Consider the following 14,171-nt stretch of genomic DNA (forward strand, 5'->3'; position numbering starts at 1 on the left):
TCTCCTTCCCTTCCGTATTCTTCTTCCTAAACCTCACACTCTTTAAAAAAAATAACTGGAAGCAAAACCTTATCTTCCTATCAGTTCTCAGCAACCTCAGTGGGAATTTTAATCAGGACTTAAATACTGTGGTCAGCTTTTCTAATTAAAATAAATTTAATTAAATATTCCCTTCTAAACACCTATACTGTACTGAAGCTCCCTAATCTGAGGCGCTGCACTGCTTTGGTTGTCACTCACTCTACACCAGGTTCCATTTTCATTCAGGCAGTGAACATTCTATTCTGCTCTCTCTTGGTACATTGGATACAAAAAACCCTCATAAACCATTTAACTCCTTTTTAAATTTTAAATAAATGGTTTTCTCCCTTTTCACATCCAACCTCATTCAATCCCCCCTTCTGCTCTCTCAAACCCAATCACCATTTGGCTTTCATTCTCTGTCAACCATCAACTCCCTTTACTTTACCTCAAACAGATTCTCCTGCACTTTCCCTTATTACCACACCTCTACCATACTCATTCACACACCTCAGTTCTGAAAATCCTATTTTTACCCTCAATTTATCCTCAGTTTTTCACCAGCACTCAGAGCTCAATCAGACATCACCTTTCCCCATCAAAGCAGCAAACTCCTCTAAACTGCCACTAACACCCGTTTCCTAGGAAACCCAGTCTTGGCTTGCCATTCCGAGCACTCCCCAGACAATCCCAAGCCTTTTTCAGAATTCCAAACCTTCCTGCTGACCAACGGAATGTTGGCCAGCCCTACTAAATCCCTATTATTAATACCTGCCCCAGCCTGTCCTGCTTCCCTAACCCGCAGGACTCCTTCTGAATGGCCAGAATCAGCCACAACTACCCAGCACTGCCAGTTCATCATCTTCTGGGGCCCAGACACACCCCAGAAAACCCAGGTAAGTATTTATTTATTTTTTTCCATTAACCCTTAGGTTACAAAACCTCTATTGAATTCTACTATGTTGGTTGACTTGACCACATCTTCTGTTAATAGATTCCACTGTTTTATTATGCACTTTATGAAAAAAGTCTGCAATTTATTTTCAGTCTACAAGCCATTAGTTTCATGGAGTGTCTTCTTGTTTTTGTTTTGTTTGACAGGTTAAACAACTGTTCCCTATTTAACTGTTCCACTCTATTACTATTTTAGAAACTTCTATCATATCCCCTCTTAGTTGTCTTTTCTCCAAGTTGAAGAGCTCTAATGTGTGTTAGCTTTTCACAAGGGACATATTTTATTTCCTTTATCATTTTTGACACCCTACTCTAAACCTTTTCTACTTGCACCATATGTTTTCTGAGATGAGGTGATCAGAACTACACACAATACTCAAAGGTATGATTGCACCAGAGCTCTATACAGGGGCATAATGATATTCACAGTTTTGCTTTCCATCTCTTTTCAAGTGGAGAATTTCTATTTAATGTTTAGAAAATGCAGGAAACTGGGCTAAGCATTTCAACATATTATCCACAATGACTCCAAAATACTTTTATTCAGTGGGGATACCTAACTAAAAAATCAACATTTTATACCTTTAATTGGGATTGTTTGGCACCTGTCTGCATCAAATTTCATATATTATTTAGATATCCAGTTTCCTAGTTTCACAAGATTCTTCTGGAAATCCTTGCAATCCGCTGCCATTTTAACGACTGAATAATGTAGTCATCCACAAATTTAATTTCCCCTCTTGTCTGCCTCTATCTCCAGATCATTTATGAGTGTGTTAAACAGCACAGGTCCCAATACAGACCTATGAGACATAAAGTTGAAGCCTCTTAGGTTAGTCTATGTTTCCCCTTTCACTCGCAGTCATCATTTTGTGTCCACCCAAAACAAAGCAAACAAACCTATGAGCTGCTGCATATACGTTGTCGTACTTTATTGTTGGTAGCATTTTTATTTAATCTCACTTATATTTTCAAATATGCCAGCTTGTGCAGCATACGGATGTACACAGAGGAAGTATAATAACGGAATAACTTTCACAGGTAGAGTAGTAATTTGTTATAAATCATAACAAAGTGTGCCATTTGGAGGGGCTGGTATAGGGACACCCTAGCATGTGTTATATTCGTGCAGAGATTTCTTTTCTCCTGGTAAAGGGCCACTAAAACAGACATCATGTTATGAGAATCAAGTGCTCAACATTCAGAGTTTCTATCTATGTATTTATTTACTTATTTATGGCAGTTATAGCCCACATTAAACATGAATTAGGTTGAAACCTGTGAGCATTTAAAATCTTTTTTTTTTGTGCTTAGATCTAAAGAGAAAGATGGTTTGTGGCAACTTGCTCCTTTTGTTTTGTGGAATGCAGTGGTATATTATAAAAATGCATTTCAATGTTATTACTACTATTTAAAAGAACGATATTAAATAATGAGGGCAGGACTACTGACGTGCAGAAGTCCAGAGTCAGTCTAAATGTGCCGACATGTTCCAGTTCTGTAATATATATTTATTTCTTCTTCAAGGCAGTTTTCAACAGCATTTTTCAGGTATTACCCAGATGTGAACACAATTATAAATCTGCATGAAAGAAATTATTTATTTATATTATTTTCACTTATGAAAACCACTTGTCCCTGAAACATGCTCAAAACAGAATAATCCATTTGTACAAAAAAGATAAGGTGAAGGTGTGATTCCATGTGCCCCAATGAAAGGAGAGTTTAATTTTACTTCCAATCTTTATAACACCAGGCTTCCCAAGGCAGATTACAACAGTTATGATGAACCCATCAGTACACTGGATATCCTCACTGAAATTTGGCTATGTATTACTGTATTGTATAGAACAGTGTAGAAAAACGAGCACAAAATACAGCCTTTATTAGTGCTGTTTCCACCAGCTACAAAGCTTTTTGAAGCTGTTTTAGTGATATTCAGTTTTGATTTCATTATATATATATATATATATATATATATATATATATATATATATATATATATGTGGGATACTTTCAAATAAATTAAAAAGCTGTCAAATAAGTAAAAAAAATATTTTGTTCTCCATCTTTTAAGGCACTGCCTATCCAATTGGAACAGCTTTTGACTTTTTACAGATGGACCATGCATAGGCAGTCCATTATTTCTAATAATCTTTTACTATTGCTTTGAATAGTGTTTGCTATTGTTTTGGATGTACTTGTGACTCCACCTACTGCCAGCAAGCTATGCCTACTGGCTTCAACCCGTATACATAGCCTCGTACCATATCCTGTTGTCAATCTAACCTCCTTGTCTGAGAGCATGGTGGGAGCAGTTCTCTGAATTTAGCAAGCAGTGCATGCTTCCAAAATCACTGTAATTCCATTGTCTTTTCCCCACTCCTACTGTATCTATCACCACTTCTACTGTACAGTATTATCTCTCAGCGTGTGCTGAAATCACTCTCCCAGTCCCTGAGTCTGGGGTACACTGTTTGAGAGTGAACTCTGGTAGCAGAGGCTACATACTTTTCAAGCAACAAACTGTAAGTTATTTCCTCCTTGTTCAAGGTACTACACAGTGGCGTTCCTAGGGCGTGTGACACCTGGGGTGGATCGCCGATGTGCCCCCCCGGGTGCAGCACCCCCCCTGGCGAAATGACACCTGCCCCTGGCGAAACGACACCCCCCTGGGGTGCATCTTTACCTGCTGGGGGGGAGCCGCACGCCTGTCTGCTTCGCTCGTTACATGCTCCCTCTGCCCCGGAACAGGAAGTAACCTGTTCCGGGGCAGAGGGAGCACAGAACGAGCGGTGCTGACAGGCACATGGCACCCTCCCCAGCGGCATGCACCCAGGGCGGACCGCACTCCCCCCCTAGGAACGCCACTGGTACTACATTAAAGAAGATTTGCTTAAGAATTGAGATTACATGCTAATCATTCTGTGAGTGAAGTTGCAGAACAGTGATAAGGCTTGCCTGGAACAACACATCAACTCTACCCCTGATTAGGGCAGTACAAATCACTAACCCCACCCATAGAATTCTAGCTTGAGTGGAGGAAATTAAACTAAATTTCAGGATTTTCCTTTAAAGGACCAGATATAATAAAGGATAACAACAGTTCTTTTATTCAGAAATTCATATTGTGAACAACTCAATTCTTAACAATGGTGGTTTCCATATTATCTCAAGTAGAGAGATGTGGTAGCTGTGTTAGTCCACTTTTAAAGGTAATCAATAGAAATAGAATAAAATAAAACAAAGAAAAGAAAATAAGATGATACCTTTTTTATTAGACTAACAATACATTTTTTGATTAGCTTTCAAAGGTAGCTCTTCATCAGATCAGATCAGAAATAAGCAGATTTTGATAAGTAACAGCATATATAAATGAAACATCAAAGTATTTCAGTGACAGTCTAAAGGGATCAGGGAGGAGTGGGCTAGGTGAGAAACAGAGAGGGCTGAGAGGATGAGGGACAGGGAGATACGCATGGTGATCAGAGGGTGACAAAGCAGTGAAATTTCATGGTTTATAATGGGCTAGAAAACCCAGATCTTTGTTAAATCCTGTCTGGTGGGTGTCAAAATATTTAATCATTCAAAGGTCTTTCATTCCTGTATTGTTTTAAAGTTTCCTTTCAGTATTTTCACGATAAAATAATTGGTACAGTGTTCTGGCTTTGTAAATTGCTGTCCCACAGAGGTAACATCCTTGAGTTGATGTCCTAAATATTGGAGGTCCCTTTGCACCTTTAGGTAAATCGGGAAATGGTAAACTAAACAAATTTTATCCTTGTCCTTGTTAACCTGAAGCAATTTCAGCATACACATAATTTCATTGTAATCATTTACAAAGTTCAAAGGAGAGGGAACAGCTTAGGGTTCTGGAAGGGAGGAGGAACAAACATAACAATCAGATACATTCAAACTTTGAGTGGTAAACTGTATCCAATCCATCCATAGGTTTGTGTCACCATAAAAAAGAATCATTCTTTGTAACATAAATGTCCTATGCAATAGTTAGTCACTGATAGTGAAAATAGAACAATACTTTTCCAGTATACACAGGATTAATGCCAAAAATGAAAATAAAGCAGAACAAAAGTCCAAAAACTGTAAATTTCAAATTGTTCATTTCCTTGTACTGTTGTGTCAGAGACGGCTCCTGATTCCGTATTTACTGAAGATTCTAATGTCTTTTAAGTGAACCCAGGAAGTGTGATCTTGTAGCTTGAGTGCAGTAGTGGCTACAGCTTCAACTTTGAATGGGCCAATGTAAATTGGATCCTTCCAGGTCTTATGTATGCAGTATTTTCTATGGACTAGATCACCTATTTTAATGCCTTGGGGTTTTCTGAACTATCCCCCCTTCTGTCTGACAATCCCTGAGAAAGGCAAGACAGAGATGTTATAACAGTAAAGTACGTGCTTCAGAATCAGGAGAGCTTCTCCCAACACTTTTAACATCTCATGCCCTAAAGCAAGTTTCAAAATCATCTTTAATCACCACACTTTTAGCACTGTCACAATTTAAAGGAAAAAAATCAGTTTTTTCCCCCAAACTTTACTCTGAACCTGTTAGGCTAGTCACGCTCACACAGCAGTTACATAGTGGCTATCACAAGACTACACTTTTTGAGGAAAATTCTTTGTCCCCATACAGAGCTACACATCTCAGCGTCTTCATTTTCTCAGGGACACAGCTCTTTTGAGCAACTGCCTCCCAAGCTGTTTCCAGGGTGACAGTGACTCAGATGACAATCAAAACCATGCGCTTAAACACATTCTAAATTTTTTATATGTAAATAGTTCCATTCTGCAACTATAATCTCCATTTTGAAAGTGAAAAATCCCTTAGAAATGAATGAGAAAATAAACTTTTAAGTGAAATACCACAAAATCATTATATATTTTAATAAAAACTATATTCATGTCCCATTTTACCATGCATAAATCGTACACTTTTTTTCAAATTTAAAATAGCATGTCTTACAAGACATTACTAAATTTTTACATTAAAACAATATCTAAAATCTACCTGAAACACTCCTTAAAATTAAACTATGACCTCAGTGCCTGAATCATATGCCCAAACCCCCAAAACTCCAAAAACCTATCCATAGGCAGAACAGCTGAAAAATAATTAAAATATATATTTTTTAAATATTCACACCACCCTACTCCACATGAGGGAGACCCCTGGACCCCCAGAGGGCCAAAAAGTAAAAAAAAAAATACAATCCCAGAACCCACAGTGCCATGGACCCCAAAGATCATATTTAAAATTTAAAATAATTAAAACCTCAGGCCATAGAACCTCTTACCTGGGTCCCCAAGTGGAGGAGTAGCCCAGCAGCCAGTGCAGCAGACCATGATCCTGGTAAGAACAGGGTTTAATTCTCATTGCAACTCCCTGTGACCCTGGGCAAGTCACCTAACCCTCCATTGCCCCAGGTACAAATAAGTACCCGTATATTCAATGTAAGCCATTTTGAACGTAGTTGCAAAAACCATAGAAAGGCAGTAAATCAAGTCCTATTCCCTTTTTCTTTCACTAGGCTTCAACCTTCTTCAGTGTCCAAAAAGACCCACCATGGCAGCTGCAAAAAGCCACAGTTTTCCATGACACAATTGAGGCTCCAGCTTCATTTTTGGCCTATCAGAGCCGCACCATGCATGCATGGTAAACATGCATGCTCCACAGATCCTGGGGCCAGGCCCAAAGCCAGCTGTTTTTATGGCTGTCTCCAGCCCAGGAGCACTCATTCATTGCTGGAACCACATCGTCGCTGGATGCAAATGCCCTGGACCCCATGCAGACCCAACAAAGGGACCCCACTCACCACCAATGACCCCGTCTGGCCCCTGGTAATTTTATTATTTAACTCGGGTTACAGTAGCGTTGATGGTTAGGCTTTGTAGTAGCATCGTTGGGATTCTTTGGAAGAATTCTGTAGCCATTGTTTAATCATTTGTTATAGCTCTTCTAGTCTGATATCTATTTTATCATGTCTGCTGTAAGCATTATCACTGAAGAGTAACTGTGACTGATTTATGCATATCATTATGTTAGAGCTTTTGGCAAGATAGACTGATTCATTGCCCATAATAAATTTGCAAGGTCACACATGGTAACTCTCCAAATTTACAGCAGTTTAATGTATCAGCTCTTCAGGTTTCTTGTAAATAAATTCTAAAAACTGAACACATTAAAATGTGTTCAGGATAACTTAGCCATGAAAGTCATATGCCTTCTAGATTTACTATATTCTCACATGTGATGTCACTATTGCACCAAATAAAAGGTCTTTGTTATCATATCTTTATTATTTATACATTTATATATTTATTATATCGAAAATTATTTTCAGATGTTAACAGTGTTGTTTTGTCAGTGATCACTTGCTCTTGGAACCAGTCTCTTGAAACACTACTTAAGAAAATCATTTTTGTAGGAAATCAGTGTTGTGAGCTACTTTTCAAATGATTAACAAAACAAAGAAAAATTACTACTTTGATTTTCTAATTCCTCTTCCCACCCCCAATCCCCCAACCTCCTCCCTCCCAAAAAAATAGAATACCAGATTTAAAATACAAGATTGGAGTTAGGCAATCTGAAAACGTTGGCATCTGCTTTAGGAACAACGTCTTCTACTGGCCAGAAGATAAAGGACAATAGCCTGGGCCAGTGTGGTCTGTGGCAGGATTCTGTATTTCACAGCAATGCACTTTTTACTTGTCATCTGCTCTTTACATTTCCAAATCTCTGTGTTGGCATGGTCCTTTTGTAGTTCCTCACAGTCTGCTTATGTTTTAACTATCTTGAATATTTTTGTTGTCTACAATTTTGACTACTTCACTTGTTGCCTCCTTTTCCCAATCATTAGTGAATAATTTAAACCACAGTTGTTCCAGTAGACAGCCCCGATGCATTCAACTATTTATTTCTTTTCACTAAGGGGCCCTTTTACTAAGCCGTGTAAGCGTCTACTACGCGCGCCCAATGCGCACCAATTTGGAGTTACAGCATGGCTCTTGCGGTAATCTCATTTTTGGCATGCATCCAATACGTGCGTCTGAAAAATAATTTTTATTTTCAGGTGCGCGTCCGCTACATGCGCCAAGTGGCATTTGACGCACGTAGGTCATTACTGCCCGGTTAATGCATGAGACCTTACCGCTAAGTCAATGGCTGGTGGTAAGGTCTCGGATGCAAAATGGACACACACCAATTTTAATTTTACCACATGTCCATTTTTGGCAAAAATTTTAAAAAAGGCATTTTTTGCAGGTGCGCTGAAAAATGGATCTGTACGTGCCCAAAACACGCGCCTACAGTATCGAAGGCTATTTTTCAGTGCATCTTAATAAAAGGTACTTGACCATCTAGTCTTACTGTTTATTTCATATGTTTTAATCAGTTACCAACCACAGTACGCTATCACTTCCTATCTCATGACTTTTCAATTTCCTGAGGATTATCACATGAGGGATTTTATCAAATGCCATCTGCAAATGCAAATATACTATATTAACTGACTCGCCTTTGTCCACATGTTTATTCTATCAATATATTTGAATAGATTATTTAGGGGCCCTTTTACCAAGCTGTAGTAGGGCTACCGTGGGCTTGGCATGCAGTGATTCAGCCCTACTGCCGGGCTACCACGGGAACCCGGTGATAGTACCGACTCCCGCCACTTGGAATTTCCAGCTTCAAAAACTTATTTTGAATTTTTTTTGTGCTGGGGCTTACCCAGCAGTAATCGGGCAGCATCGCATGCTGCCCGACTACTGCCGGATTAGCATGGAAGACATTACCGCCTCCTATTTAGAAGGCATTCCCTCTAGAAATGGCCACACAGCAAGTGTTACACTTACCACTGCCATTTACATTAAAAAAAGTCCTTTTACTAACTGTAAAAGGAGGCCTCGGTGCACAGCAAACCCGCATAATGCCGTCACTGCAGAAGGTCCTTTTACCATTGCTTGGTAAAAGGACTCCGTAGACATATCCTCCTTTTGTTAAATATGTGCTGGCTTTTACCCATTAATCTATGTTTATTCATTTGCCTGAAAATTGTGTTCCAAACAATAGTTTCCTTCATTTTACCTGGCAACAATGTCAGGTTCATTGGCTGTAGGTAGTTGAGACGGTACTTACAGGGGCATTAAGAACTTTTTTCTAAAACTGGCAGTGCATAACTACATTACATTCCTCAGGAACAGAGCTAGATTGAAATGATTACAGATTACCAGTAACATGTTTGCAATTTTTTGTTTTTAGGGGTCCTTTTACTAAGACGCAAAGGTGCCTACGAAACTGGTGTCTGTACTTATAATAATTATTATCATCCTCATCATTATTATTACTCAGTTTAGCCGTATGCAAGCAAAATAAAACATATTGTTTTTACTCTTGCGCCCAACATGAGCCACATTGGAGATACTACCTGGTTACTGCGTGGCCCTTGCGGTAATTTCAATTTTGGCATGCTTCAGCTATGCGCGTCTGAAAAATAGTTTTTATTTTCTGATGCGCAGCAGCTATGCGCGTCAAGTGGAATTTGAAACGCATAGACCATTACTGCCCGGTTACCATGGGCCGCGTGTCCATTTTCGGCAAAAAAGGCATTTTTTGTAGGTGCGCTAAAAAATAATTCTGCGCGCTCCCAAAACATGCGCCTACACTACCGCAGGCCATTTTTCAGCGCACCTTAGTAAAAGGACCCTTTAGTTCTGTTAGAACTCTGGAGTGAATATTGTCAGGTCCTGAATATGAATACTTAATAAATTCCATATAAGTAGACTTCTTGTTAAGCAAGACTGTTGTTGAATCTCCTAATATAAGTGAAGGATGGCACAGCAACATTCCATATTACAGAAACCGTGATTTGATTTGTTAGTAAGTTTTACTGTGAGTCATGCTCCAGAGCATGCGGAATTTAAAATGGGGGTGGCAATTTCATTTTTGGAGTTATAAATGATAATGCCGGCCTTTTAAAATTGCCAGCAATTCACAGTAAACAGCAAATATTTCCCAAGACCATCATTAATGTCTGCGATGAAATGTGTTTCTTGCTGTGGCATGGTGCTGAACTTTTTTCAGGTTTCGGTGGCTTGCCATCAGTTCTAAGAGGTTGGGGTTATATTTAGAGAGGCACAAAATCTTCTGCAAGAGTAAAAACAATATGTTTTATTTTGCTTGCATACGGCTAAACTGAGTAATAATAATGATGAGGATGATAATAATTATTATAAGTACAGACACCAGTTTCTTTCTGTAGCTCAGGGGTGCAACAGTTAAAGAAAATCTACAACATACTGTAAAATGTTCACCTGTCCCCTTATGGCCTGGAAGGAAAATGCAATGTTTGCTCTATGTATCCATCTCAGCTGTTAAATGAAAAACATATTCTATAACTTATTTTTTTAAGTGACAGAGAAAAAATGCATAGAATAGTTTGGATGGATAAGTGTCCACTTTTCCCGTAACTCAGGCGTAAAGAAAAGTACACACAGATGGCCTTATTCTATAAAAGTTATGCTCCTAAATCGCTCCTAAAATTTATGCTCCTAATTTTTGAGCATAATTTATGCTCCTAAATTACGAGCATAATCTATTTTGGAGCATAGAGTATACTCATAATTTAGGGGCATAAATTATGCTCTTAAATTTAAGAACATAAATTTTAGGAGCGTAAATTTAGGAGCATAACCTTTATAGAATAAGGCCATCTCTATGTACTTTTCTTTACGCCTGAGTTACAGGAAAGTTACAAGAGGACCTTACGAGACTGGGAGACTGGGCATCTAAATGGCAGATGACGTTTAATGTGAGCAAGTGCAAAGTGATGCATGTAGGAAAGAGGAAGATTGTAAGCTCTTTGAGCAGGGACTGTCTTTCTTCTATGTTTGTGCAGCGCTGCGTATGCCTTGTAGCGCTATAGAAATGCTAAATAGTAGTAGTAGTAGTAGGAACCCGAATTATAGCTACGCCATGCAAGGGTCCAGGTTAGAAGTCACAGACCAAGAAAGGGATCTAGGTGTCGTCGTTGATGATACGTTGAAACCTTCTGCTCAGTGTGCTGCTGCGGCTTAGAAAGCAATTTGAATGTTAGGTATTATTAGGAAAGGAATGGAAAACAAAAATGAGGATATTGTAATGCCTTTGTATCGCTCCATGGTGCGACCACACCTCAAATATTGTGTTCAATTCTGGCTGCCACATCTCAAAAAAGATATAGTGGAATTAGAAAAGGTGCAGAGAAGGGCGACGAAAATGATAAAGGGGATGGGGCGACTTCCCTATGAGGAAAGGCTAAAGCAGTTAGGGATCTTCAGCTTGGAGAAAAGGCAGCTGAGGGGAGATATGATAGAGGTCTATAAAATAATGAGCGGAGATGAACGGGTAGATGTGAAGCATCTGTTTACGCTTTCCAAAAATACTAGGACTAGGGGCCATGCGATGAAGCTACAATGTAGTAAATTTAAAAAGAATCGGAGAAAACGTTTCTTTACTCAATGTGTAATTAACTCTGGAATTCATTGCCAGAGAATGTGGTAAATGTGGTTAGCTTAACAGAGTTTAAAAAAGGTTTGGCTGACTTCCTAAAGGAAAATTTCATAGACCATTATTAAATGGACTTGGGGAAATTCACTATTTCTGGGATAAGCAGTATAAAATGTTTTGTACTTTTTGGGAATCTTGCCAGGTATTTGTGACCTGGATTGGCTACTGTTGGAAACAGGATGCTGGGCTTGATGGACCTTTGGTCTGTCCCAGTATGGCAATACTTATGTACTTAGAATAAGGCCCAGAGGGGGTAGTTCTCTAGAAGTTGTCTAAATTTAGGCACCGGAATAATGCATGCTAAGGGGTCCTTTTACTAAGCTGCGTAAGCATCTACGCGTGCCTAAACCATGCTAAAATGGAGTTACTGTCCAGCTACTGCGTGGCTCTTACAGAAATTTTATTTTTGGCATGTGTCCGATATGCGCATCCAAAAAATAATTTTTATTTTCGGATGCATATATTGGATGTGCGCAGGTCACTACCACCCAGTCACCGCTTGAGATTTTACCGCTAGGTCAATGGCTGGCAATAAGGTCTCAGACCCAAAATGGACACGTGGCAATTCTCATTTTGCTGCATGCCCATTTTCGGCAAAAATTTTAAAACGGCATTTTTTACAGGTGTGCTGAAAAATGATTCTGCATGCACCCAAAACATGCGTCTACAGTACTGCAAGCCATTTTTCAATGTGCCTTTGTAAAAGGGCCCCTAAGTGAGAATAGACATATTTCTGCTCTTAGACATATATACACATAAGAATAGCCATACTGGGTCAGACCAATTCAGGTCACAAGTACCTGGCAGAAACCCAATTAGTAGCAACATTCTATGCTACCAATCTTGGGGCAAGCAGTGGCTTCCTCCATGTCCATGTCAAATAATAGACTATGGACTTTTTCCTCCAGGAACTTGTCCAAACCTTTTTTATACCCAGATACGCTATCTGCTGTTACCACATCCTCTTGCATACTTGACAAAAGTCACATGCATAGAAATGTACTTAAAAGTGTGTGTGTGTGTGTCAGAACTAGTGCTTTTGGTAAGGGTTATAAAGATCTAGTGCAACAGAAGAGAGTTCAGTGTTTTCTGACAAACTATCTCAAACAACACTGAAACATTTCCTCCTCCCCAACCCACTCAGGGTCCTATAGACAACAGAAAAAACCTAGATGGTATACCAGCTATGTTCCCTCTAATATTTTATCCATTTTCTCTTGTGCAAACTTTTATAAGCTGAGTTCAAATTTGTGCACTATGAGCCAACCCCCTGATTTAATTTATTGAGAGGTTGCCATACTCTCTTTCTTTGGATTACTTCATTAGACTATTTCAATGTTTTATACTTATGTATTTTTTAAAGTTCAATAAATGTTATTGAAGTTTTCAAGAATATAAGCAAAACATAAGAAACATATACTTATTAGATAAATATCATAAAGAACTGTATAATAATGAAAATGACAAATCAGATCAAGATACAAAACAGTATCATCTTGCTATAGAATAAAAAATTCAGGTCCCCTTTTACTCAGCCACATGAGGCGCCTACGCGTGCCCAACATGTGACAAAATGGACTTACCGCCCAACTACCATGTGGCTCTTGTGGTAATTTCATTTTTGGTGTGTGCCTGTTACGTGCATCTGAAAAATAATTTTTATTTATGGACGCGCGTAGCGGATGCACGCCAAGTGGCATCTGATGCACGTAGGTTCTTACCATCCAAATTCTTTACGTCAAGGTCTATGGCTGGTGGTAAGGTCTGAGACCCCAAATGTATGTGCGGCAATTTTGATTTTGCCGCACGTTCATTTTTGGGAAAAAAAGAGGCCTGTTTTACAGGTGTGCTGAAAAATGATTCTGCACATGCTCAAAACCTGTGCCTACACTACCGCAGGCCATTTTTCAGCGTACCTTTCTAAAAGGACCCCTCAAAAAGTAATTACAAGATATAAGATTAATCTAAGAAAGAAGCCTTGTATCTTTTTGGCGTACAGAAACCAGATTGACAGTACTGAATTATGGGAGCCCACATTGTATTATACAAACCTAAAGTACCCATGCTCTCAGCAGCAACTTTTTCATACTTTGCAAATTGACAGAGGGGCATTTTTGATATGATGTCTAAGTCCAAAATCTGAATAGCTAAGAAGGTAATTTTCAAGAAAAAAAAAAGAATTAAAAAAAATACTGATGTGAGCAAGGTTTTGTGATTTGGACATTTTGTTTTTTGGTCCATTTTCGAAATAAAAACCCCATCCAAGTGCAAAACGCCCTATTGCTGTCCTGGGATGTAGGAGGAGCCAGCAGTTGTAGTGGACTGGTCCTCCAGACATAGCAAGACAGCAATAGGGCACCCTAGGGGGCACTGCAATGGACTTCATAAAATGCTCCCAGGTACACATCTCACCATTGCTCCCTTATCTGTCTGCTGAGCCCCCCAGAACTCACTACCCCCAATTGTTCACTACTACCATAGCCCTTACGGTTGAAGGGAGCACCTATATGTGGGTACAGTGGGTTTCTAGTGAGTTTTGGAGGGCTCACATTTTCCTCCATTGCCCCAGGTACAAATAAGAACCTGAATATACTATGTAAACCGCATTGAATGTAGTTGCAAGAAAAAAAAACAC

The sequence above is a fragment of the Microcaecilia unicolor genome, chromosome 3 (genome assembly GCF_901765095.1).
Source record: "Microcaecilia unicolor chromosome 3, aMicUni1.1, whole genome shotgun sequence".
NCBI classification, from domain to species: Eukaryota; Metazoa; Chordata; class Amphibia; order Gymnophiona; family Siphonopidae; genus Microcaecilia; species Microcaecilia unicolor.